Source organism: Pseudophryne corroboree, chromosome 2 (genome assembly GCF_028390025.1).
Source record: "Pseudophryne corroboree isolate aPseCor3 chromosome 2, aPseCor3.hap2, whole genome shotgun sequence".
Taxonomy (NCBI): Eukaryota; Metazoa; Chordata; class Amphibia; order Anura; family Myobatrachidae; genus Pseudophryne; species Pseudophryne corroboree.
Window position 1 is genome coordinate 403,579,271 of NC_086445.1, and position 27,997 is coordinate 403,607,267.

The window sequence follows — 27,997 nt, forward strand, 5'->3', positions numbered from 1 at the left end:
TTTCCAAGTTGATTTGTTTACTAAACTGCTAACAATAACATAGTTTAGAACAGTGCTATGAAGTAATGAGAAATACACAAAGGCCTGAAGAGTCTTCCACAAACTAAGTACAACTGTTGGTTCAAATGGCATGGAAAGGAAAAAACAGATGTCGACCACTGTTTGGACACCTAGATTGGTAAGACAGAGGGAATCATGTGATGTGTTTAGATGTTGATATCTGTGACTTTTTCAGCTCTCTCGGCACACCTAGTAGAGTAGAATAATGGCGTTATTTATCTGAAGCTACTCTGGCCAAAGAAACCAACAGACCTAGCAAGATCAAGGATAGTAGTGGGGGTGGTTCTGCAATATGGCAATTTTATTCCCTAGAACAGGCTGTTCTAGATGTATGAGCTGTAGCATGCAATGCATTAAATTCTTTGGTCATAGGTAAATACAGGTTGAGTCTCCCTTATCCAAAATGCTTGGGACTAGAGGAATTTTGGATATCGGATTTTTCCGTATTTTGGAATAATTGCATACCATAATGAGATATTATGGTGATGGGACCTAAGTCTAAGCACAGAATGCATTTATGTTACATATACACCTTATACACCCAGCCTGAAGGTAATTTTAGCCAATATTTTTTATAACTTTGTGCATTAAACAAAGTGTGTGTACATTCACACAATTCATTTATGTTTCATTTACACCTTATGCACACAGCCTGAAGGTCATTTAATACAATGTTTTTAATAACTTTGAGTATTAAACAAAGTTTGTGTACATTGAGCCATCAAAAAACAAAGGTTTCACTATCTCAGTCTCGCTCAAAAAAGTCTGTATTTCGGAATATTCCGTATTTCGGAATATTTGGATATGGGATACTCAACCTGTATCTGGTTTTGTGCTTTTTTCTTAGTGAAGCATTTATTATGACTATGGTAAAAGTAGAGAGTCTAGTAGCCCAGCAATGTCACTATCCACACACATTTTGGCATATACATTATATACAGGATCAGCGCAATGCGGTAAGCAGGGGCTGGATTAACAGTGGGGCTGATGGAGCTGCAGCTCCAACTCCGCACCCCAAAATAGGCCCACTGCATCTGAAGCAACATACCCTCCAACAAGTTACACATAAAAATCAAAAAGGGGGCGTGGCCACAGGTACAGGGGAGTGGCCACGCCCCTTTTCCTATACTTTCAATGGAAGTTTGGAGAGCCAAAAATCGGTACAGAACATAAAAAGAAGGTACTGTACTTGCCAAAAAGGTACACTTGGAGGCGTATAGCACTGCATCTGCAGCAAGTCTCTGTGCTGTAGATAGGGGGGAAAAAACACCTTTTACTGCAGCGTCCTATGGGGGTCATTCTGACCTGATCGCTCGCTGCAGTTGATCGCAGCGATCAGGTCAGAACTGCACATGCGCTGGCGCCGCAGTGCACCGGCACACGGCTGACAGCGATGGCTGTCGTTGCCTAGCGATCACCTCTGCCTGATTGACAGGCAGAGGTGGTCGCTGGGAGGGAGGGGGCGATGCTGTGGCATTTGGCCACCGTTTTGTGGTCGCGGTCCGGCCAATGCAGGCGTGAGGTGGGCGGGCCACAGCGGCTGTGTGACGTCACACGCAGCCGCTTCGACCCGGCCAGCGACGAGTAACTTCCAGCCAGCTGCAGGAGCTACGCTGGCTGGGAGTTACTCTTCAAGTACAAGAGCATCGCTGCTGTGCGATGCTTTTGTACTTGTGCGGAGGAAGGGGGGGGCGGCCTGACATGCGGGGCGGACTAGCCGCATGTCAGTGTAAGTGATCGTAGCTGTGCTAAATTTCAGGTCGGTATGACCCCCTATGTCCTGCTGCCAGTCCGCCTGCCCCCTCTGGCATCAACAATCCCCACTCCCTAGCCACGGCACAGGTGGAGCAAAAGCTGCTGCGGCCACTGGCATACATGTGTATGAAAGTGGCGCAGCGGAAAGCTTTCATAGCCGTCCCTGTGCTGCATACTCTCTGAGCGCCGGAGCCTCCTCTGCGCAGAAGTGCCTCCCCACTACAGCCGTGCTCAGATCCCCAGAGGCCCTGACTCCGCAACACAGCACCTGGGCTGCTGGCCTGGAAGCCCCGAAATGGCTAATGTATTGGATAGAGTGGGTGATATCGCGGCATAATGTCTGGACGCTGAATCAATGTAAAAGGTGACAGTGCTGTGCAGTGCAGTGGGTGTGCAGTGTCACTGACACTGCACAGCACTCTCACCTTTTACATTGATTCAGCCAGTCAGTCAGTTCTGCCAGCCAGTCACTATTGTTCGCGCCGGTGTCCCAATGCGCCACATTACAGGGAAGTAGATGCACTAAATAAACTACAGCTCCCAGCAGCCCTTAGTGCAGGAGCATTCCGGCCCTTTGGGCTGCTGGGAGCTGTAGTTTATTGAGTGCATCTTCTTCCCTGTAATGCGGCGCGTTGGGACACCGGTGCTAACAATAGTGACTGGCTGCTGTGCAAGTCTCCTGGAGATCCACTGCCAAAGGGAGGACACAAACACAGCACCTACTAGGTGTTCACGCTGTTGCAAGGGCTTCGACCCCTTAACCATTGCACGCCCTTTGTCCGTGCAATATTTATCCACTCACACATTTATGATTGGAGGTAATACTCCAAATAATAGAAATATTGCATGCCACAAGGGCGTGCAAGGGTTAAGGGGGCGTGGCCCCTTACGACGGTGTGAAGAGCACCCGTAGGGCACGATGAATCACCTAGTATGTATATATGTGTACATATAAGGGTTTGACAGTATGTCAGTGGCTATATGTATATCTGTGTGACAGTATGTATACTAGTGTAAACATTTGGCTGTATATGTATATGTTTATGACTCACATTATGTATTGTATATATGTGTATAATTGTGTGATAGTATGTACAGTATATATGTGTATAAGTATATGACTGCGTGTGACAGTGTGTATATATGTGTATAAGTGACTGTGTGGCTGTATGTACAGTATATATCTGTATTATTATTATTATTATCATTATAAAATTTTATTTATTAGGCACAACAATGGTTCACAGCGCCATGTATATTGCACATAGAACAATACAGGGTATACAGAACTTAACATTAAAGTAACTGAAAAACTAAAACAGAGCACAGGTAACAGTTGGCACCACAACTCTCAGTACACAATACAGCTAAGATGTAAGGAAGCAAAGAAGTACTTGGTGTACTACTAGGGGTGGGCAGTAGTTGGAAGAGATGAATAGTGATGAGCGAGAGAAGATGCGGGTATAGATGTTCGTTGAGTAGGAGAGCTCTGTAATCGAAGTGCGAGAGAAGAGGGTTGTGAGAACAGGAGGGAAGAGGGCCCTGTGCCAAGGAGCTTACAATCTAAGGGGAGGGGGAGACAGACAGGTGACCTGAGGTGTCATCCAGAGAGGGCGAGAGGGAGTATGTAGGGAGATGAGGTTGGAGATATAGGGAGCAGTGGAGTTAGAGAGGGCCTTGTATGTGAGGGTGAAGAGTTTGAATAGGATTCTGCAGGGGAATAAGCCCTAGTGCAGGTTTTGTGAAAGGGGAGTGGCAGATGTGGTTCGGCGGGAGAGATAGATAAGTCTGGCAATGTGAGTGTGTGTGACAGGAAGTTTAGTCTGTATAAGGGAGTGACTGTGTGTGACAGTATGTATATACAGTATGTATAAAATGTGTGACTGTGTTTTGACAGTATGTATATATGTGTATAAGTGTGTGACTGTGGGGGCAATTCAGACCTTATCGCTAAGGTGCATTTTTTGCATCCCTGCGATCAGGTAGTCGCTGCTTACAGGGGGAGGGTATTGTGTGTGTGCAGGTGTGCGATCGTTTGTGCTGGAGTGCTGCACAACAGCAGTATGTGCAGTCTCTGCACAGCCCAGGACTTTGCCGCTGCGATGATCAGGACCGAAGCTGACATCAGAAATCCTCACACAAAACGGCGGGTTCCTCATGCGTTTTTCCGGACACTCCCTAGAAATGGTCAGTTGCCACCCACAAACGTCCATTTCCTGTCAATCTCCTTGCGATCGCCGGTGCATTCGGAATTTTCGCACCATTCCGTCGCTGCCTGGCGATCCCTTTTGCTGCGGTCTGTTGTGCCTGCGCATTGCGGTGCATACGAATGCGCAGTGCAGATCTGATCGCAGCCTGTGAGAAAACGCACAGCAGCGATCAGGTCTGAATCGGCCCCTGTTTTTGGTACATATATATGTGTGTGACTGTATGTATGACTGGATATATGGCTGTATGTGTGTTGCTATTTGTATATGATTGACTGTACATATTTATGTGACTGTGTGTGACAGTATATATGTATGTATTGTATGTATGTATGTATGTGTATCTGTGTGACTCTATGTATGTGTGGCTACATATGTGTGTGACTGTATGAATGTGTATATGTGCGTGACTATGTTTGTAATGCACTTGCAAGCAGCCCATCGGTGGCAGTCATAGAAAGAGCGGCCTGCCGGAGGCTCTATACCATGTGAGACGGCCCTTACAGTGGAGCTTCAACAAAGTTATATCCCAGATCACTGCAGTCAGGTATTGACGATCAGGAGATCAGGTAGGAAGGAGGGGTGACACATGGGGAGAACACCCCCAGAGAGGAGCCGCAGCACTACACTGCACTCTGCACTCCCGTGAGCTGTCCTATCTACTATATCAGCTAATATTACCCTACAGCTAACCCCTCTCCACAGCACCTTAATATTCTGCCCTGTCCTGTTAACTCCTCAGAATTGCACCCACATACTATTGTCACAGCTCTATGCTACTCTGATGCTCACTATGCAGCCTTATATCCCAATACTGTATCCTTACCCCCTACCCCTGAACCCACTACTATATGCTTGCTTACCCCCCAAACCCTGCACCCAATACTGTGTCCTTATCCACCTAACTATGCGCCCTATACTGTGTCCTTATCTCTCAACACTTTACCGAATACTGGTAAGATTAACCATGCCACCAATGCTGCACCCTTAACCCCTATCCCTGTACCCAATATTGTATCTACCCCTCAACCCTTCACTCACTACTGTGATTTCATACGAGTATATGTTGGATATTCTTTCTTTAGTCTACAGGATAATTATGGGATAACATAATGTACAGTTGGGGATATCCACACAAGTATTTATATTGGTTTGTACACTTACCAATAGAGAGTGCTACAATGACTTATTTAAGTACTCCCATAATGCAGATATGTGGAATATTATTATTTGATAATGTATGCAGATCAGATTATCCATGAGATGTTGAGAGATTTTAGATTTTAGAATTTTAAGAATTTAGGAATATGTTTTATCTTTTGGTTCTTGATTGGCATAACCTGGGGGCACCACATGGAAATTGAAGATCTATATAATAAGTGTTTAGATATATTAAGAATGAGTGCTATTGATCACTCTTAAATACATTATACGAATAGTGATAGTTAATCGATTTGTTTGGATGAATGACACTGGTCTGTTAGTAAATAAACATACAACCCGGTCAGTTGATATGGATGGCTACATTACAAAGAAGTATAAGTGGCATTTCCTTATTGGACAAGAGGAATTAGGGTATCCTGATTGGTGGATTATCAATTTGCGTGAATAAAAGGCAGATCCAGCGGCCAATCGGGTTGCCTTAATAAAGCCAAACAACAGCGAAATGTATGTTGTCTTCCATGCTGTGCACGGCAAAACATGCTCTCTCAATATGATGATAGATTAATATATTATTAAAAACTGACCTGAGAAAGCTCAAATTTATGTACCTGCGTGTTTATACTAAGTGATAGGAGTAAATGAGCTTTGATCCATGGAGAAAGGGAAGGTTATTAGTGATCAATCATCATGAAGTCAAAAGAATACTGATTAATATGTGAAATAATTCATTAAATTTAGATATTATGTGCCATCTTGAGTCCAAGTTGTAACTGACCATAATATTGTTTGAACAAGCTCACCTTTATTTCAAGTGATAATATCATCTCTTTTGGTAAACAATAGGAGGCTCACCACTATTTTATTTCAATTGATATACTTGTATCGCTACAGTCTGCCTGCTGAGTAAGATGAAATATTGATACACAAGTTAAATGCATATAGAAAACACACGGGACATATTTTTTTCTGGATAAATGTAAATTATTATACAGATATTTGAGTGGATATTCTGAGCACAGTATGTTGTAATCACATTTTCACTCTGTTCACACACTTTCTATATCTATGTTTTATTTTGCTGGTTTTAATACTAATCTTTGATATTAAATATAATAAATAAAATGTATATTTTATATTGCTTTTGTGTGCATGGGACAGTTCTTTTCTTTCCTCCTCTCTGTGCTGAGAATCTCTATATTCATCAGTGTTAGCACCCCTACTGCTACTTATCGATACAGAAAAAATTGATACAATAGGGGCTTTCTTATATTTGTTACATTGTAATACATGTCCTGTGCGATTGGTGAAAAAATGCATTTATATTCTGCCAATGGGCCTTTTTAAAGAAATGGGGTTGCTATTTTATTTCTACCCCCTTAATTTCTCATAAAATTGTTAACAGAAATGGGAGATATCTAGTATTGGTGGGGACTCAACCTCCAGGTAACTTTGGTTTCCCTATATGCCCTGAACTATCATCAGATACCTTTTTCAAGGATCGCCTGCTCTGAGATTCAAAGAGTTAGGAAGGGTTCTCATATTATCTTTAAGGATTTAAATATTGCTCCTGACCCCTGTCTTGACAGGTCAGTTGCCTCGAGATTTGGTCTCCCCACCAAGGTTCTCTCTTTCCAGCAACAGTTAAAAAAAAACCTGCTTACCGAACTTGATCTATATGATGTTTGGCAGGGTAAAATCCAGAGGTGAAAGACTATAATTTCTTCTCTAATGTTCAGAATATTTACTCACATATTGAACATATTTTGGCTAATAAGTGGACCCTTCCCATTAAAATTTTACCCATTACTTGGTCAGACCATGCCCCTCTACTTTGGGTTTGGAACTCTTCCCCATCTAGTTCCCAATATGACCTTGATAGCTGTGCGAGCACCTTCTTTAGACTCCTGAAGTAGTTCATACATTCACGGCCTTATCTCATTACATTGACTAGCTCCCATGAAGATACTACCATATTTCTGCAACAGGTTACATTGGTTTCCACAGGGAAACATCGGCGTGTAGAGTGGATCTTGATCCAGAGGCACCAACAGGCTAAAGCTTTAGGCTGTCTCAGGATGCATTGGGGCCTCCTCTATAACCCCACCTCCAGGCACTGTGAGCTCAGTTTCAGTTGGTGTCTGCAGCAGCAAGTCACTTGACAGATGGGCTGCACTGGGTAGCCCTGAAAAAGCTTTTTCTGACAGAAAATGTCTTCAAAACTGGGCTGTCAGCGCTGTAGGTGATGGTGACACTTTAGTGCTGCAGTTCCATCACCTCCCAAGTGGCGTTCCATACTCCCACGGCCTGTTCCCGGGTACTTGTGTTGGAGTCGCTCCGGCTTTAGGCACACGGTTGCAGTCGCTCTCCTGGTTCGCGTGGCTGCTACGGGGAGGAGATAAGAGGGTCCCCAGGCGGGACCCGCCATTAATTCACATTCTGTCCGCGACCTAGGGAGACGGGTAGCGCCTCTGGCGTGGATATTGTCACCGAGCAGGGACCCCACTAGACCACCAGGGCAATAGAGCACAGGTCAGGTGTACTAATGCCTCATTTAATAAGGCTCGTTAGTACTTGGTGTGGAAGTCCAGCATAGGGGAGGTGGCGCTTGACCTGTAGCCTCTCCTCGGCCCAGGGTGACATCTGTAGATTTTCCCACCCTGGAGTTGCCTCACACTCTCCCTCACTACCTGACTGAGATGCTGAGCACCATCTTATAAGCATAGTTGTGGCTAGTCTCTGGGACTGCAGGGCAAGGTCTCCCTTGTAAAGCCGCCTGTATACAGCGCTGTGACTTTACAAACACTTGAGTATTCTACATGTATTTATACAGACAGCGTTAGTTAAGAAAAAGTGTACCTGTTACAGGATATATTGTACGAGTATTCTGATATATGCCTCCAGTCTAGGACCGTGCTGTGTTATATATATATATATATATCTGTACATATACTAGTCCAGTGCAGTTTTATTATATTAATTATCTGCATTGCCTGTGACTGTGTGTGCCTGTATCTGCTGTGTGATTTCACTTTCATTGTTTCTCAGATATATCTATCACTATATTCTGTACCCTAAGGGACTAGGTGCATCAGGGTCTTATATATAGTGCGTCACTATATTTACCTATTACGTGTATTCTACTGTGTACTCAGTCACATAATACCGGATTTATTCGCTAGTGTTGTGTACTGTGTCTACAGTCACATACTAACAGATTTATTCGCAGGTATTGTACTCTGGCTTTATCGCACTAATTTGCTCTGTTGCATTTGTGTACAATGTCTAACAAGAAGGGCAGTAAGTCTGTGGACCCTCCTGCATCATGCAGAGCATGCGCCAAAGATTTACCAGAGGGGGAAGCTGTGTATGATGGTCTGGGTACTATGTATCATTCATCTCCCTGTCAGTCCGCAGTTCCTGTAACCAATCAGGAGCCACCCTGGGCTGTGTTCACAAACCTACTGGGTACTCTGGTGGAACGCCTTATGCTCCCATATGGGACCACCTGTGCCATTGCAGCCACAAATTGTCCCTCTGGTTATTTCGCCTTGGACAGAAAATTTGTCTGACCAGTTGTAGCAATTAAATCATTATTTGGTCCAACAAAAATCTACCCCAGGTCACTCTAGTGTCTCTGGGTCATCTAAGCGGGCTGCTTCCTCCTCACAATCCAGAAATCTCTCAGATATTTCATCTGAAGAGGAGGGGGAGCATACTGTCCTGTCAGACACTGAATCAGGTGTTTCTGATGAGGATTCTCCATTGCAAATTGATGTCCCTGCCCTTGTGGTTACTATTAAGCAAATCCTACAAATCACTGATGATGAGGATCCCCACTACTGTGGCTAAGAAAACTGATAAGTTTAAATGGCAGAAAGTGGTTAAAAATCTATAACCCTATTCTAACCATTTGGTGGACATCAGGCAGGAGCCCATGTCTAATCCAGGGAAGAAATTCCCTCTGTCTAAACAGGCCTTAGCTCGCTATCCTCTCCCTGCAGAGTTACATAACAAGTGGGAAAATTCACCGCCGGTGGATTGTCGTGTCACCCGTCTAGTGGTGTTGTCCACTCTGCCTGTCACCACTGTCACTTCACTGAAGGAACCAACAGATTATCGTGTGGAGGGATGCCTGAAATCTATTTACTCCCTTACAGGACTCTTGGGCTGCAAAAGGAATTGAAGCATAGGTTCAGGCATTAGCGGAAGAGCTGCCCGAAGATATATCTGACAATGCAAGACAATACTTGTCTCACATTACCACCGTCACCTATTACATTCAGGAGGCGTCCTCTGAGACAGGTATGTTGGCAGCCAAGGCATCAACTACGTCTGTCCTGGCTCGCCGTATTCTGTGGTTTGAGGTCATGGAAGGTGGACCTAGACTCCAAAAATACCTTGGAGGTACTCCCCTTTAAGGGGAACATTTTGTTTGGGGAAGACCTAAATAAAACTGTGTCTGAATTGGCGGCTGCTAAGACTGCCTTTCTCCCAAATACTAATCCTTCGGCACAGAAGGCTAAAGGTAGCACTTTTCATTCCTTTTGGCTTCAAAGGAAAGCAAAAGGTCAGGTATTCCCAAGACAATCTCATGCTCCCAAAACCACTAAGCCCAAGGCAAAGCAGTCCTGGGCGGCCCATCAGCCTGCTTCAAAACAAGACAAGCCTGCCGCATAACGGGACAGGCCTCCTCCTGTGGGACCCCAGGGTGGGAGGCCGACTTCTGAAGTTCACCCAGGTCTGGTTAATAAACACTTCAGTGCAGGGGTGCGAGACATTGTCTCTCACGGGTACGCAGTCTCCTTCAAGAGGCGTCCCCCTCGCAAGTTTTGCACCACGGTTATCCCTTCAGATAACAAGCTTTGCAAAAGGTTGTGAGTTTTCTCCTGAATACAGGAACGGTAGTGCCAGTTCCTCTGGCCCAGAGAGACAGAGATTACTACTCGACCCTGTTTCTAGTTCCGAAACCCAATGGGTCTTTCCGGCCTATACTCAACCTCAAATCACTGAACAAGTTTGTGAGAGTGTCCAAGTTCCATATGGAAACACTGAGCTCAATTATACTGGCTATGGAACCCGGAGACTATATGGTATCCTGGGATATATTTGGATGCGTACCTGCATATACCTATTGCCATGTTGCATCAGCAATATCTGCTGTTTGCTATTGGCAACCTCCACTATCAGTTCCAGGCTCTGCCATTTGGACTGGCTACAGCTCCTCAGATCTTCACAAAGGTCATGGCCGTAATGATGGCCCATCTCCGTCGCCAGGGAGTCAGGATCCTGCTGTATCTGGACAACTTGCTGATTCTGTCAAACTCCAAAGATGTCCTCCTCAGTCATCTGCAACTGATGGTAGGCTTCCTACAAGCCCATGGGTGGCTCATCAATTGGAAGAAATCCTTGCTGGTCCCAGCTCAGAGCATGGTGCACCTAGGGGCACTCCTGGACACACACAGTCAATGACTGTTTCTGTATCCAGAAAAAGTCCTGAGACTTCAAGACAGGATAAGATGCTTCCTTTGTCTCCCAAGAGTGTCGATACACTTGGCGATGCAAGTACTTGGCCTCATGGTGTCAGCATTCGACATGGTAGAGTATACGCTCAATTTCATTCTCACCCTCTGCAGAGGTTAATCCTTTCCAAGTGGGATGGCCTACCTCATCGGATCAGATCTCACATGGTCACTTTGACTCCGGAGGTTCGTCTGTTGCTGACCTGGAGGCTACAGGACCAGCAATTGAGCAAGGGCAGTCCCTTCTGGATTCCCGACTGGGTCCTTCTGACAATGGACGCCAGTCTGAGGGGTTGGGATGCGGTGTTGGAGCAACACTCTTTTCAGGGTCGCTGGACCAAGGTGGAGTCACTCCTCCCAATAAACATTCTGGAGTTGTGGGCGATGTTCAATGCATTGAGTCTCGCCCTGTCTCTGATACAGAACAGGCTGGTTTAAGTACAGTCAGACAATGCCACTACGGTGGCATACATAAACCATCAAGGTGGCACTCAAAGCCGAGTGGCTATGATGGAAGTGTCAAAAATCCTTCGTTGGGTGGAACGCCATCTGCCAGCAATATCGGCAGTGTTCATTCTGGGCATCCTAAACTGGGAAGCGGACTTCCTCAGTCACCAGGACATGCACGCCGGAGAGTGGAGTCTTCATCTAGAAGTCTTTCAACTCCTAGTGGACAAGTGGAGTCTACCAGACATAGACCTGATGGCATCTCGACACAATCACAAGGTTCCGGTCTTCGGCTCAAGGACCAGGGATCCTCAAGCAGCATTCATTGATGCACTGGCAATTCCATGGAACTTTCGGCTGCCCTACGTGTTCCCTCCAGTGTCACTCCTGCCCAGGGTCCTGCTGAAGTTCAAACAAGAAGGAGGATTTCTACTTCTAGTCGCTCCAGTGTGGCCCAGAAGGCATTGGATCTCATACCTGCAGGCTCTATCGACAGATCGTCCTTTTCTACTTCCTCAGTGCCCAGACCTCTTCGTATAGGGCCCTTGTCTTAATCCAGACCTGGCAAGGCTGGATTTGTCGGCGTGGCTCTTGAGGCATCACTCCTGAGAGCCAATGGATTCTCTGAGGCGGTCATCCAAACTATGTTAAAAGCCTGCAAACCGGCATCTGCTCGGATTTATTACAGGGTCTGGAACTCTTACTTCACCTGGTGTGCTGATAAGAATTATTATGCATACAGATTCGGAACTTCCAGAATTCTGAATTTTATACAAAGAGGCCTGAACTTAGTCCTTCGTCTGGCCTTCCTCAAGGTTCACATATCTGCCTTGTCGGTATGGTTTCAGAGAAAAATTGTGTCTATACCTGACATTCATACATTCACTCAGGGTGTCTTACAGATTTAGCCTCTCTATGTCCCTCCTGTGGCACCATGGGATCTGTTTGTTGTCCTGAATGCCCTGCAAGAGTCTCCATTTGAACCTCTTGAGATGGTGGACCTTAAATGGCTCACGCCCAAGGTCTTATTTTTACTGGCTATTGCCTCTACAAGAAGGGTGTCGGACTTAGGTACATTGTCCTGTCGTCCATCCTTTCTAATATTTAATCGTGACCGGGCAGTTCTTAGAACTCGCCCAGGTTATTTACCTAAGGTGGTATCATCTTTTCACCTTAACCAAGAGTTTGTGGTTCCGGCCCTTTATCTCTTCTGATCTTCTGATTTGTCCTCCAAACAGCGGTCTTTGGATGTGGTATGGGCTCTCTGTATATATGTGGAGAGGACTGCCTCTATCAGGAGGTCAGATTCCCTTTTTGTTTTGTTTGGTTTTCACAAATGTGGCTGGCCTGCAAATAAGCAAACCTTGGCCAGATGGATTAGAATGGTGATTGCACAAGCTTATGAGCAGGCTGGTCTCCCAGTTCCTGCTGCTATTAATGACCATTCTACTTGGTCTGTTGGACCTTCTTGGGCAGCCCGCCGTTGCACGTCCGCAGAACAATTGTGCAAGGCGGCTACGTTGTTCTCTGTGAACACGTTTATTAGGTTCTAGGCCTTTGATACTTCCGCCTCCCAGGATGCTTCCTCTGGATGCTGAGTTCTCATACCCGCTAAGACGCATCCCCTCCCTTGAGGAACTGCTTTAGGACATCCCCAATATTTCCCTGTGGAAACCAATGTAACCTGCTGCAGAAAAGGCGAGTTATGGTAGACTTACCATTGTTAACTCTCATTCTGCGAGATACATTTGGTTCCACAGGGCGCCCACCCTGACGCACCTTGCTGATCCCTTCTCCTGTTGTGGTTCTATGTGACTAAAATCTATCTGCTCCTACATTGGACTGGTTAATGAACTGAGCTCACAGTGCCTGGAGGCGGGTTTATAGAGGAGGCCCCAATGCATCCTGGGACCGCCTAAAGCTTTAGCCTATTGGTGCCTCTGGATCAAGATCCACTCTACACCCCTATGTTTCCCTGTGGAACCCAATGTACCTCGCAGAAAGAGAGTTAAAAATGATAAGTCTACCATAACTCTCCTTTTAATTTCTGGTGTGCCCTGAAAGCTGTGTTAAGGGGAATTGCCATTCAACAAAGGACACGTTTAAAGAAACAATATCTCCATTTACAGAGAGAGTTAGAATACAAACATGTTACTCTTGAGTCCCAGAACCAAATCTTTCCTCCTAGGAAATTAATCCCAAATGCAGAAGGTCTTTGTAGATCGTATGCAAGCTGCCCTCACTAAAGGTTGGCATAAGTTTTAAGCATCCAGTAATAAAGCTAGTAGAATGCTTGTCCATAATACAATTCACTGCTTGATTGATGAACAGAACAAAAAAGGTAATTAACACCCAACATATTTCAAATCTTTTTGCTATATACTAGCTAGTCTATATGATTTACCAGCTGACACCACAATACCCCAGCCTACTAGTGATACCATTTCCTCCTGAATTTGTCATCATTGACTATAGATAACTTGCCCTCTCAACGTCCCTTTGTCCCGTTGAAGAAGATGAGACCGTTCTTAAAATTCTCCCTAATGGTAAGGCTCGCAGTCCTGATGGCTTTATTAAAGCCTTTTATTCCCTTTTCTTCCCACTTCCATTGCCCCTATTTTGGTTAACCATTTCAAAGATACCACAAAATTAGGCTGTCTCCCTGCTGACCTATTAGAAGCCCATATAGTCACTATCCCTAAACCGGGTAAGGATTTATCTGACTAGGAATTACAGACTAATGAAGATCCTAAATACATATGTCAAAATTTTCACCAGGCAAATCAGCTCTTTCCCCTCCTCCATCAATTTATACACCCTGACCAGTTTGGGTTTGTATTGGACTGATAAGTCTAATAACACTCGAAGGGTGTTTAACATATTTCAATTGTCTCGTTCCCATGAACAATTTGTGTGGTTTTCTTTAGATAACAAAACCTCTTTAATAGGATGAATTCTGTATGCGGCACACGCTGTCCTTCTTTGGTTTTCCTGGAGTCATTTTTTACTCAATAATGGCTAAGTACCAACAACCCCCAGAAAGAGTCTTTAGCAATTGTTTTCTTTCTAACATATTCCCCATTTTTAATGGCACCTGAAAGGGTTATCTACTTTCCCCTTTAGCCTTTGTACTGTCTGTGGGACCCTTGGCCCCAAAAATTAGACTCTCTGTCGAATTCCCCCGGCTACCTAACTCAAAGTGGTGCTCATAAACATTGCCCTTTTGATGACAATGTCCTGCTTTTTGTAACTAAACCCTTAGCCTTCCTGTCTTTCTTACATACCATTTGAGATAAGCTTATACAAGGAGGCCTTACTAAAGCTAACACCTCTAAATTTTGAGGCCATTTCACTCAGATTTCCCTCACCTACATTATCCCACTTCCAACTGTATTTTAAATATATTTGGAAGACTCCATTTCTCAGTTATCAAAGATGTTTTTGATGTTAATTTATCCCTGATGCTTGAAAAAATTCTCTGCACTCATTAACACTTGACGTTCCTACAAGATCTCGTGGCTGGGCTGCATAGCTGCCTTCAAAATTACATTTCTCCCCATGTTGGGAATTTGTGCCAAAAATATAGGGGCGTGGCTTCTTGGGAAAGGGGCATGGCCACTGAATTGTACCAATTCACATTACACCGCACAGTAGTGCCCGTTATTCACATTATACCGCACAGTAGTGGCCATTATTCTCAATACACCACACAGTAGTGTCCGTTAGTCAAATTACAGTCACATTACACCGCACAGTAGTGTCCATTAGTCACATTACACCACACAGTAGTGTCCGTTATTCACTTTACACCACATAGTAGTGTCCGTTAGTCACATTGCACTGCACAATAGTGGCCCTCATTCCGAGTTGTTCGCTCGGTAAATTTCATCGCATCGCAGCGATTTTCCGCTTAGTGCGCATGCGCAATGTCCGCACTGTGACTGCGCCAAGTAAATTTGCTATGAAGTTAGGATTTTTACTCACGGCTTTTTCTTCGCTCAGGCGATCGTAGTGTGATTGACAGGAAATGGGTGTTTCTGGGCGGAAACAGGCCGTTTTTTGGGCGTGTGGGAAAAAACGCTACCGTTTCCGGGAAAAACGCAGGAGTGGCCGGAGAAACGGAGGAGTGTCTGGGCGAATGCTGGGTGTGTTTGTGACGTCAAACCAGGAACGACAAGCACTGAACTGATCGCAGATGCCGAGTAAGTTTGAAGCTACTCAGAAACTGCTACGAGGTGTGTAATCGCAATATTGCGATTACTTCGTTCGCAATTTTAAGATGCTAAGATTCACTCCCAGTAGGCGGCGGCTTAGCGTGAGCAACTCTGCTAAAATCGCCTTGCGAGCGAACAACTTGGAATGACCTCCAGTGTCTGTTATTCACATTACACCACACAGTAGTGTCGGTTAGTCACATTACACAGCACAGTAGTGACCATTATTAATATTACACTGCACATTAATGCCCGTTAAACACATTACACCACATAGTAGTGTCTGTTAGTCACATTACACAGCAGAGTAGTGTCCGTTAGTCACATTACACCACACAGTAGTGTCCATTAGTCCCATTATACAACACAATAGTGTCCCATATTCATATTACACTGCACAGTAGTGAATGTTAAAAACATTACACCACACAGTAGTGTCCGTTATTCACATTACACTGCACATAGTCCCCATTATTTACATTACATTGCATAGTAGTGTCTGTTATTCACATTACACCACACAGAAGTGCCCGTTATTTACGTTACACCACACAGTAGTGTCCGTTTTCACATTACACCGCACAGTAGTGTCTGTTATTCACATTACACCACACAGAAGTGCCCGTTTTTTACGTTACACCACATAGTAGTGTCTGTTTTTCACATTACACCACACAGTAGTGTCTGTTATTCACATTACACTGCACAGTAGTGCCCGTTGTTCATGTTACACCACACAGTAGTGTCCGTTATTCACATTATACCGCATAGTAGTGTAAATTATTCACATTACTCCACATAGCAATGTCCGTTATTCACATTACACCGCACATTAGTGTCTGTTATTCGCATAACACCACCCAGTAGTATCCCTTATACATGTTACGCCATGTAAAAGTGCCTCTTACACATATTTTTTTCACACAGTAGTGCCTCTTACACACGTTATGCCCGGGAGTGGTATGGTAGACAGAATAATCCAAACTCCAAACAAAAAAAGCGCTAAGCTTCAATGTGTGTCAGCTGTCCCAACTCAGAGTGCTAAAATGCTTTATCAATTCATTAATACTCCTCTCCTTATTAAGGACTGCCGCTCTCAAATTATTGGGTTGTTGATTCCCAATATATTTATTGTAACAAGAAAAAACTGAATTGAAAGCGCTGTCCACAATAAAGGATAAATAAAATTGTATTTATTTTCTATTAATAACCATTAATATAAACACGTAAAAATCTAAAACATGTTATGCATGTCTGCAAAGCCTATTTCTTCAGTGATTCTTATCACAGGTACCTTGTGATTACACTGGCAATGAGTACTAGATTGCTAATTAGAACAATATGGCATGCATTAAGTAGTCTAATCAGCTCCACAGTGAACAATTCTTAGTGATGCAATTGTATTATTCAGCCTCCTAAACACTTATGTAAACTTATCTAGAACACTTATTTTCACAGCCCAATCATATCTGGAGGAAATGCATACAGTTGATAAATGCTTTTTCACCTCCCGCTGGAACAGCGTTGTGATGTAGTGTGTCCAAAGTGTCTCTGCTGTATAACCAGGCTGAATATGTAACAAAGAATCAAGTCTCCTACTGAAGCTTTCCAGCTAGTTAGCTTCTGACGGGCGTCCCCGTCTGAGCCTAAGATGATTGTGGATAGGATTCTTATGAAATATACTGATTTCGCAATAACTTGAATGTCCACTGCAGCTGAACTACAGAGATAGCTTATCTCACCGGTATATGCAGCTCCCAGATCTCCCGCCGGGCCCCGTCTCTGCCGCACACAGCGCTCAGCGGCTCTACCGCTGATGTCGGCGCTGTGTTCCTCCCATTGGTGTAGGTTAGATGCAGGCGTGCAGGAGGCTTGGAGCACAGAGATCTTCCGGCCAGTGGTTCAGAACTGCATCGGCTGTTGTGCACTTAGCCCGTGGTGGCAGGGCAGCACAGGTTCTCACCGGCACCGGTGCTGGGAGATGTGATGTCAGCTTTGCAGAAGTTGAAGTCCGTAAACAGGGGTATAACTTAACGCGTTTCTCAGCCTGTTACCCATGGCTGTTTTCTCAGAAGTGAATTTCCCCTTGTCCTCATCCACTGCTTTTATCCCCACAAGGTGTAATAATCATTTCCACATGTGCATTAACCCTTTCACCATCGGGGGTTATAGTTAGCAGTATATATACTTAATCATAAAATTATATATAAAATAGTGTTAATAAATAAAATGTAACATCCATTCATCATTACTAGCATGAATTCTTATCGTTGGGCTATATCTTAAAAAAGCTGACACACATAAAATATCATTTTACCTCTAAACCTTCCCTTTCAAATTTGTCATTAATTGATGTAGGTTTCATATTTATTTTTATTTTTATTTATATTTATTCAATAGTTGCAATAAATACAACCACTAATAACATCACTAAATTACATTTTACTTTATTTAATTCGATTTCTTTGCTTAATTTGTGCTAAAAGCTCATTTACTGATTATAATTAATCAGCAATAGCCTTAGAACATAGTGATAGCAAAAAGCAAAACAAAAGCAGGTAGAAGCTGACATAAAGATCCATAAGTACTAATTTTCTCCCCCTACAATAAATTGTCAATGGTATTCAAGACCTCCTATACTCTCTCTACTCTATTCTTTAATGAATCCTATGGATAGAGCTAATATCAAAGATGACACCAACAACAAATGATAAATAATAAATAATAATATTATGAGAATACAACCAGGACATATAACAGTATTGAAGACTGCATGTCTCCTTAGATATTGTTTAGCTCAATGGAGTCATTAAGGCCATATGGCACCAATGTCCCCAACTTAAAGATCCAGAATGCCTCTTTCCTACATAATTCACGGTAATGATCCCCCCCCCCATGGTCGCCTTAAACTGTTCGATCACCTTTACTTTTAAATCTTTCAGTCCCCCCTTTTCACAATTCAATATGTGTCTCGGTAAACTATGGCCTTTGCATATATTAACTATCCCTCTCCTATGTTCTAAAAACCTAACATTTAAACTACGGATAGTACGGCCTACATACTGAATTCCACAGCCACATGTGAGAACATAAATCACATAAGAGGACTGGCTATTCATAAAGTCCTCCAAAGGGTGGGAAATCCCATCTGTATGTGAAATGACTTCAGTACTCCTATGTTCTGCATAGGGGCAGGTGATACATCCATTTCTTACACACTTAAAAGACCCTTTTGGTTTTGGTGGTAGCCAATTTAGTGTGTTATTTTAACCCAAAGTGTCACCTAGTTTCCTTTTCTGCAGCATACTGGGGGCTAGTTTTTGTTTTAGGTTCCTAGACTTCCTGAATACTACCTTTCTTTTATCATTTAGTAAAGGAGCTAAAAATTTATCATATTCTAATAATCGCATGTTTTTCTCAACAATAATTTTAATTTGTTGTGCAGCCGAATTAAATTGAGTTGTAAAGGCCAGGGAACTGGTTCCTACAGCCTCTTTCATTTTCTTAGATGTCTTACTCTTTAAGAGTACTGCTCTATCTTCTCAACATCTTTATATGCTCTACATAGCAGGTCTTCTGGATATCCTTGTTCCACAAACGCCTTGTGCATTAGAACCGATTGTTTCTCGAAAACATCCTTTCGGGAACAGTTTCTCTTATGTCGGAGAAAGTGTCCTTTAGGGATGTTCTCTTTCCATCTTCTATGATGGCAACTATGATAATTAAGATATTTGTTACAATCCACACTTTTGGTGTAGGTTGATGTGCGAATCCAACCTTCTATGATGCTGACCGCTATATCTAAAAAATGTATATAATTATCACTATATGTGCTCGTGAATTTTAAACCAAATTTATTCGAATTAAGGTGCTCAACAAAACCTGTGATGGACTCAACATCCCCATCCCAAACAAAAAATAAATCATCTATATACCTCCCATAGAGGACCAGGTTCGCACCGTATCCGCCACCCCATATGAGGCGTTCCTCCAGAAGCCACATATAGAGGTTGGTGAAACTCAGCGCGAACCTGGTCCCCATGGCGGTCCCAAGTGTCTGTAAATAATACTGAGTGTCAAACAAAAAATAATAGTGAGTTAATATAAATTTAATGGCTGTCAAAATAAACTCCCGTGATAAATCAGACTGTGACAAATCTTGTTTCAAATAATAATCTACCGCGGTCAGTCCCATAGAGTGCGGGATATTCATATACAACGCCTCAACATCACATGTGGCAGATACGGTGCGAACCTGGTCTTCTATGGGAGGTATATAGATGATTTATTTTTTGTTTGGGATGGGGATGTTGAGTCCATCACGGGTTTTGTTGAGCACCTTAATTCGAATAAATTTGGTTTAAGATTCACGAGCACATATAGTGATAATTATATCAATTTTTTAGATATAGCGGTCAGCATCATAGAAGGTGGGATTCACACATCAACCTACACCAAAAGTGTGGATTGTAACAAATATCTTAATTATCATAGTTGCCATCATAGAAGATGGAAAGAGAACATCCCTAAAGGACAGTTTCTCCGACTTAAGAGAAACTGTTCCCGAAAGGATGTTTTCGAGAAACAATCGGTTCTAATGCACAAGGCATTTGTGGAACAAGGATATCCAGAAGACCTGCTATGTAGAGCATATAAAGATGTTGAGAAGATAGATAGAGCAGTACTCTTAAAGAGTAAGACATCTAAGAAAATGAAAGAGGATGTAGGGACCAGTTCCCTGGCCTTTACAACTCAATTTAATTCGGCTGCACAACAAATTAAAATTATTGTTGAGAAAAACATGCGATTATTAGAATATGATAAATTTTTAGCTCCTTTACTAAATGATAAAAGAAAGGTAGTATTCAGGAAGTCTAGGAACCTAAAACAAAAACTAGTCCCCAGTATGCTGCAGAAAAGGAAACTAGGTGACACTTTGGGTCAAAATAACACACTAAATTGGCTACCACCAAAACCAAAAGGGTTTTTTAAGTGTGGAAGAAATGGATGTATCACCTGCCCCTATGCAGAACATAGGAGTACTGTAGTCATTTCACATACAGATGGGATTTCCCACCCTTTGGAGGACTTTATGAATTGCCAGTCCTCTTATGTGATTTATGTTCTCACATGTGGCTGTGGAATTCAGTATGTATGCCGTACTATCCGTAGTTTAAATGTTAGGTTTTTAGAACATAGGAGAGGGATAGTTAATAAATTCAAAGGCCATAGTTTACCGAGACACATATTGAATTGTGAGAAGGGGGGACTGAAAGATTTAAAAGTAAAGGCGATCGAACAAGTTAAGGCGACCATGAAGGGGGGGGGGGGGGGGGGGTGTCGATCGTTACCGTGAATTATGTAGGAAAGAGGCATTCTGGATCTTTAAGTTGGGGATATTGGTTCCATATGGCCTTAATGACTCCATTGAGCTAAACAATATCTAAGGAGACATGCATTCTTCAATACTGTTATATGTCCTGGTTGTATTCTCATAATATTATTATTTATTATTTATCATTTGTTGTTAGTGTCATCTTTGATATTAGCTCTATCCATAGGATTCATTAATGAATAGAGTAGAGAGAGTATATGAGGTCTTGAATACCATTGACAATTTATTGTAGGGGGAGAAAATTTGTACTTATGGATCATTATGTCAGCTTCTACCTGCTTTTGTTTTGATTTTTGCTATCACTATGTTCTAATTAATTATAATCAGTAAATGAGCTTTTAGCACAAATTAAGCAAAGAAATCGAATTAAATAAAGTAAAATGTAATTTAGTGATGTTATTAGTGGTTGTATTTATTGCAACTTTTGAATAAATATAAATAAAAATAAATATGAAACCTACATCAATTAATGACGAATTTGAAAGGGAAGGTTTAGAGGTAAAATTATGTTTTATGTGTGTCAGCTTTTTTAAGAAATAGCCCAACGATAAGAATTCATGCTAGTAATGATGAATGGATGTTACATTTTATTTATTAACACTATTTTATATATAATTTTATGATTGAGTATATATACTGCTAACTATAACCCCCGATGGTGAAAGGGTTAATGCACATGTGGAAATGATTATTACACCTTGTGGGGATAAAAGCAGTGGATGAGGACAAGGGGAAATTCACTTCTGAGAAAAAAGCCATGGGTAACAGGCTGAGAAACGCGTTAAGTTATACCCCTGTTTACGGACTTCAACTTCTGCAAAGCCGACATCACATCTCCCAGCACCGGTGCCGGTGAGAACCTGTGCTGCCCTGCCACCACGGGCTAAGTGCACAACAGCCAATGCAGTTCTGAACCACTGGCCGGAAGATCTCTGTGCTCCAAGCCTCCTGCACGCCTGCATCTAACCTACACCAACGGGAGGAACACAGCGCCGACGTCAGCGGCAGAGACGGGGCCCGGCGGGAGATCTGGGAGCTGCATATACCGGTGAGATAAGCCATCTCTGTAGTTCAGCTGCAGTGGACATTCAAGTTATTGCGAAATCAGTATATTTCATAAGAATCCTATCCACAATCATCTTAGGCTCAGACGGGGACGCCCGTCAGAAGCTAACTAGCTGGAAAGCTTCAGTAGGATACTTGATTCTTTGTTACATATTCAGCCTGGTTATACAGCAGAGACACTTTGGACACACTACATCACAACGCTGTTCCAGCGGGAGGTGAAAAAGCATTTATCAACTGTATGCTTTTTCTCCAGATATGTTTGGGCTGTGAAAATAAGTGTTCTAGATAAGTTTACATAAGTGTTTAGGAGGCTGAATAATACAATTGCATCACTAAGAATTGTTCACTGTGGAGCTGATTAGACTACTTAATGCATGCCATATTGTTCTAATTAGCAATCTAGTACTCATTGCCAGTGTAATCACAAGGTACCTGTGATAAGAATCACTGAAGAAATAGGCTTTGCAGATATGCATAACATGTTTTAGATTTTTAAGTGTTTATATTAATGGTTATTAATAGAAAATAAATACAATTTTATTTATCCTTTATTGTGGACAGCGCTTTCAATTCAGTTTTTTCTTGTTAGATAGAATAGACTTAGGTAGACAGTATCTAGGTCGACCACTATTGGTCGACGGTAAGTAGGTCGACATGGCTTCTAGGTCGACAGTGTTGACATGTACTAGGTCGAAATGAAAAAAGGTCGACATGAGTTAAAAAAAAAAATTGTGTCATTTTCTCCGTACAGTGACCAGGTACCTCAGTTAGTGCACCGTGTCCCCTCGCATGGCTCACAACGCTCGCCATGCTTCGAGCAAGGTGCCTCGCTCCGCTGCCGCTGCGCTTGGTACAGGTTACCGTTCTCAATTGTAGTCCACGTGGAACGTAAAGTATGAAAAAGTTAAAAAAAATAAAAAATTTTGAAAAACTCATGTCGACCTTTTGTCATGTCGACATTCAGTCCCTGCCGACCTAGAAACCACGTCGACCTACTTACTGTCGACCAATAGTGTTCGACCTAGACACTGTCGGCCTAAGTCTTGTCGACCTAAAGACTGGATCCCATTATGCCCATACAGTAGTACCCCCCCAATCCCCCTCTCTGTGCCTCATTCTCTTTAAATTTATAATATCTTTACCTACCCATTAATACCCCCTCCCTATGCCTCTCTTTCACTTATAACCTAAGCTTCCTTAATAATTCTCCTCCTGACCCCACAAGGATGTCATGAATCAAAGTCTGCACTTTCAATATATATAATTAAAATAAACTAACAATCTCTGTATACATAGCACGCAGCCACTCAGGCAGGATGGGGGTACAGTCCAGGGACGTACAGTCGGTTGAGGCAGTGCCTCACCTGTCATAATGATTAAAATAATACAAAGAAGATATTTATAACACAGATTCTGTGCCATTTATATCTTCTTTGTTTTATTCTAATAATTTCCCCTGTTCTGTTGCAGGCATAGCTGGGTGGGAGGCAACGAGAGCGGTGCCTCCCGCTGACCATAGTGAACAAGCTGAAGCGGGGGCGGGACCAAGCCATGGGCCGCAAAAGCCCACTGAAAAATTATATATAAGCGGCACTACTATAAGTGCCTCAGTGACAGGGGCACGCATCCAGCCTACATGACAAAATGCCCCTTTTACTAAGGCAGTTGTGATCAGACAGCCGGATCCAGCACTGACTATGACTGTATCCGGCAGTCAGCGCTGTGTTGGTTGCTCACCCCCCGCACTGCAGAAGTCTTGGGGATTGACGACAGTAGCGGGTGGAGGCGGGGGTAGCGCTCATTGGCAGCATCGGGTAATGGCAGTGGCAGCGACGGTAGTGGGTGGCGGCCGGGGTAGAGGTATTTGTGGTGGGGGTAGCGGTATTGATGGCGAGGGTAGTGGTATTGGTAGCGGTCAATGGAAATGGTGCATGGCGGTAGGTTTGGATCCTAGAGGATCCAAGCCCTGTCAGCCATGCTAGCAGAGGCTGGCAGTGTGTCATGTGTCCCATTTCGAAAATGGCGCCACTGAGCCATTTTTGTAATTCAAGATGGCTACCGCGAGCCAATCACAGCTTATTAAAGCCAGCGCGAGGCAGCGGCTGTCAGTACGCTGGCGGGGAAGGAGCATGGAAGAGCTCCCGAAGATAGATGATGCGAGAGTCCTGGTGGGCGGCGGCCATGGAAAAGAGCTTACAGGCTGCCTCCCCCTAGGTGAAAATGCCGGAGGAAGACACAGTGGAAGCCCTGGGAAGGCGGCGGCTATGGAAAAGAGCTTAAAGGCCGCTGCCCCCAAATGAAGACCCTGCATAATAAAATATTACAATATTAAGTGTTTCGTCTTTATTTTAATATTTTCTTTACAGGCGGACTACAGGTGCAAGCGGGCCCTTTATGTCTGGGCATGCTGGCACTTGTGGTTCACCAAGTGCCAGCATGCTGGGGCAGGCTTGCTGGGGCCTGTAGGCCTCCTGTAAAGAACAATATTATAACATGAACCCCACACCCACCGCTACCACGGGTGCGGGGCATAGCACTGGGCTATCAGCCCAGTGCTTCTATTTGCTCGGAAGGGGGGATCCTATTTTATTTTTTGTGTTGTCCCCATTTTCCGAGGAATTCCAGCCCTGAGCTGACTGGTTTGGGGTGGTTAATGTCATGGCAGGGGGACCCCATGCTGAGTGTTCGCCCTGCTATGGCTGGTTGTGCCTGGTGCTGGTTATTGTTTGTTAAACAAGGGGAACCCCACGCTGTTGTTGTTTTTTTGATAATAATGGGGGGTAGGGTTTAATTAGTCAGTGCCCCCCTAGCCATGGACCTCACCGCACGTCACTGGTACAGTCACTGTCAGGTGTACTATACAGCAGTACTGTACCTGTTGCTGCTTCCTCACTGGACCTCATTCTGCTGCTGGGGGCTGTCCGACATGCCTGGCTGCTGGGTGCCTGCCCACCCTGGGCTGGCTTTCATTCTCATTTCCTGCTCGACAACCCCCTGCCCAAACGCTGCAGCACCTCGGGACTAAGGGAGTAGAGCTGGGAGAGACGTCAGGACGTCTCATAGAAGATGATGCGGCCGGAGATGGGGGAGCTGGGAGCCATAGGCAGAGCATGCGGGTGGGCAGCTCCAGTGCTGCCCTGTTGCCAGTTAATGTGTGTAACCGTAACGGTGTGAGAGGAGCCGGCCTGCAGTGCAGCTACCGGTAATGGCAGACAGTAGTGCAACGTGACCTTGCAGGTGTCATTGGAGGTTCTCCGCCCACAAAGCATATGCGCTGTGTGTCAAGCACCACCCTAGTTATGGCCCTTATTATGCCAGTTTCATTGGTATGTGGATAATACACAGTATATGTGTTAATCAAAATCTCAGTGTTTAAATGCTAGGATTTTGTATTCCCCAGCTTTGCTTTCTGATAGTATCCCAGGGAGACTTTGATGAGTCAGAAAAGAAATGGAGTCATGGAGTTTCTATTATTGGCTATGCTCATTGCTCGGCTTCCCACTATTCGCACTTACCCACTAGTCCTATTGCTGCAATACTTTCTACTGTCATGTGTGTTTGTATGTGTGTCCATATAGCTATATAGCACCATACGCCAGTTGATTGCAAATGTAGGAAAAAGGAAAGTTTCACAATGTTTTTTCATGTATGTCTTGTTTAATATTGAAAGAATTAAAAAAAATGTGTGTAAATGTGTGGCAGACCATTTAATTATATGTTCTTCTCAATCTGACATGTAACCCCAATTACAATGTGGTTAGCTCCCTGCAGAGTATATCAGCCCTTATAGACAATACAAGCTATGTAGCCGAGAGTAATTGTTAATTTGAACCAAGAATATCAATTTTTTTCCCGAAACAATACCAATACCGCTATAGCACACATGTACAAAATGCATTTCTGAAGTAAGTTGTAATTGCGAGTGACATCTGACTTTACTACCTATTAAAAAAGGCTGTTAAGATAAAAGAAGCCATATCTAATACAGATGATTTCATTTAAAGAATTTTTTATTTTTTTTTATGAATATGTGAAATCTCATTTATTAAATCACAAACTGCACAGGTGACAGAATCCAGGCAGGACAGTTTATGTGGTAGGTCATGGGTGTTAACTCAAGATCATTTTGTGTCCCGCAGGCAGGGGTCCTTTGGCAGGCATTCATTTGGGGCGGAACTGCGTCTCTGGCGTTCCGCCTCCATCTGCCCATGAAGACGTTGCCCCACTGCCTGCACCGCCCACCGGCCCCATGTGGTGGTGTGAAGCAGCCAGCAGGGAGCCGGGGAGCCCTGACTGACGGCCGCAGACCTTCACGCCATAAGCCTGGCCGCCAGAGCCCTTACAACCGGAGCCCTTTCCCCTGAAGCAGCATGCACACAAAGGAGCACCCTGCTAATGTAAGTCTCTGTGGCATGCTGCAAAGGGGATGGAAGTGCAATGGGGTTATTATGTGTATCAAGCACTAAACTGGGGGATATTATGTGTAACTAGCACTATAATAGGTGCATTACTTGCATCTGCCACTATACTGGGTGGGCATTATGTGTAACTGCCACTATAGTGGGGGCATAGAAATAAAATAATTTGAAATATGGAATAATCCTTTATCCAAAATGCTTCTGCTCCCAAGCATTTTGGTTAAGGGATGCTCGACCTGTCTATATAATATATATATATATATATATATATATATATATGAAATACAACAGTATCTTTATCTTGCGCCAAGTTCAAAGCAACACAACGGGAGAGGTCCCTGTTGTAGGACCTCAATAGCATACAGAATAAAAAAACAGTTTCCCAAGTGCGCTCAATAAGACTGTATCTACAATGATTCTTCCAGTGTTATTTCCATAAGTCAGAATTGAATACTGCATTAGGAGGGATTGCTGACTCTAGACTGCCATAGGAGAAGCTAGGGGTATCTCCAGGTAAGCTGGCTCTCAGATGCTGTAGGAGCCATTACCATGTGGCCTTACACTGGGAATTCAACCCAGACATATTTGCAATTATTTATGGGGTGGGTGTGGTGGCCCCTGTGTCGGTATGGCTGGGCTGCTTCAGGTCGGCACACCCTAACACTTTATTAACACTTATGATCTTCCCTATCACTTTGTATATATTTTTGTATTATTTTAATCACACCACTTACATAGCACTTCTGTGCTTCTTATTAACCCTTATTAATTTTCACCTGTGTGCTGACCTGGGGTAGCCGACCTGTGCCGACATGATGGGGTCCTGCACCCCGGACCCATACCTAGTATTAGGGACCCCCAGTGACGGAGAGGCCTTGTCGATCGGCCTGGGGGCTTAACCCTATATCTGCAGATATATATACGCAACCAAGATCTCCGTATTATTTGACTATTATGTAGTAATATTTTTCACTCGGTGTGCATTAGGGAACCATTGTTTTTTCCTACACAGAATTACCCCTCCCTTTTAGCACCTGAGTGACATCACTATCTGATTGTGCAGCTCACCATTTTTTGTATTGTATTGAGAGGCATGGATGGGTCAGCATTAGGAGGGATTGCTGACTCTAGACTGCCATAGGAGAAGCTAGGGGTATCTCCAGGTAAGCTGGCTCTCAGATGCTGTAGGAGCCATTACCATGTGGCCTTACACTGGGAATTCAACCCAGGCATATTTGTAATTATTTATGGGGTGGGTGTGGGGTGTGGTGGCCCCTGTGTCAGTATGGCTGTGCTGCTTCAGGTCGGCACACCCTAACACTTTATTAACACTTATGATTTTCCCTATCACTTTGTATATATTTTTGTATTATTTTAATCACACCACTTACATAGCACTTCTGTGCTTCTTATTAACCCTTATTAATTTTCACCTGTGTGCTGACCTGGGGTAGCCGACCTGTGCCGACATGATGGGGTCCTGCACCCCGGACCCATACCTAGTATTAGGGACCCCCAGTGATGGAGAGGCCTTGTCAATCGGCCTGGGGGCTTAACCCTATATCTGCAGATATACGCAACCAAGATCTCCGTATTATTTGACTATTATGTAGTAATATTTTTCACTCGGTGTGCATTAGGGAACCATTGTTTTTTCCTACACAGAATTATCCCTCCCTTTTAGCACCTGAGTGACATCACTATCTGATTGTGCAGCTCACCATTTTTTGCACAACCCCACATTGACAGA

General features: G+C 43.7%; 1 long non-coding RNA gene across 1 annotated transcript; it reads right to left on the bottom strand.

Annotated features, from left to right (window-relative positions):
* Positions 1-24,974, bottom strand: LOC135050836 (uncharacterized). Its single transcript, XR_010241863.1, has 3 exons — positions 24,705-24,974; positions 5,987-6,085; positions 1-249 (listed from the first exon to the last, which is right to left on the bottom strand). It is a non-coding gene; the product is annotated as an uncharacterized LOC135050836 (long non-coding RNA).
* Between the last annotated feature and the right edge of the window lie 3,023 nt (positions 24,975-27,997).